Below are 1,157 nucleotides of genomic sequence, written 5' to 3' on the forward strand. Positions count from 1 at the left end.
GGTATCGTAAAATCCAATCAAATAATTATTTACTTAATCAGTATAAAAATAATACAGAAATAGGGTTATGGTTAAAATATTTTATATTATTATTTATTTTATTTTATTTGTATATATATATATATTATGCTTGTATGTACATATTTTATATACTTTTTAAACAAAGGTATATACATTTTACATTTCAGTGCCCAAACGTGGTATCTTTTTAGGGATATAGAGTGCCCAAACGTTGTGTGGATTTTGAATACTAAACAGGTAAAAATGCCCAAACGTGCTGCACCGGGAAATTCAACCAGGGCATCGAAGGAATCCACGCGATAACACCGGAAGCAGTAAAGTGGATAAGGGAACTGGACGTGCACCTGTAACCTGTAAACTGTAACGCATTGTTATGTCATATTATATTATATATTTATAAAACCTTAACCTTTCTAATCTAAATTTAGTTAAATTATACTTTATGTTTATATTTTATTTTATTATTTTATTGTTAATTTTGCTGTAAATGATTTGTTAAGCCATACGAATAAATAAATAACTGTGGGGAGGGTACTGTAAGTTTTAAACACGTGTGTTTTTTGGACTTGGCAGATTTTTTAGCGGGCACCCGTAAGTATCTGCCATGCCCGGGTGAGGGATGGTGGCATTTTTCTCCGGAAACCATGACTTGACCAAAGGAAAATGCCGCCCGTGGCCGGCATCGAACCGGCCACGGTGTGCGACCGACGCCTTAATCCGCTCAGCCACCATTATTATTATGACGTATAAACAGTACATCGCATATAACAATGATACTATACTGTGTTGGCTAGTATTGTTTATTGTTGACGACGATTGTGCCTATACACTGTTTAATCGAATAGAATTAGTTTATTTATATTGTAATATTTCGACAGTAAATTGTTTCCAATAATAATTTAACTTTTTTTAGTGTTTAAATTAAGTTATGTTTAAAATTAATTGAATTATTTTTCTTCGACTTAAAATAGCTGCCAACACAGTAGGTACTTACCGTGCTAAGTTTCACGCGTGAAATGATATTCAGTCAACCAATTAAGATGTGGCTGCTGGTCGTAGTTTAGATTGCATTAATTATACAATTATAGGTGCACTTAGGACAGATTTGATAAGCCAGATTTATTCAAAAATAGTTT

Source organism: Acyrthosiphon pisum, unplaced genomic scaffold (genome assembly GCF_005508785.2).
Source record: "Acyrthosiphon pisum isolate AL4f unplaced genomic scaffold, pea_aphid_22Mar2018_4r6ur Scaffold_21400;HRSCAF=23880, whole genome shotgun sequence".
Lineage (NCBI taxonomy): Eukaryota > Metazoa > Arthropoda > Insecta > Hemiptera > Aphididae > Acyrthosiphon > Acyrthosiphon pisum.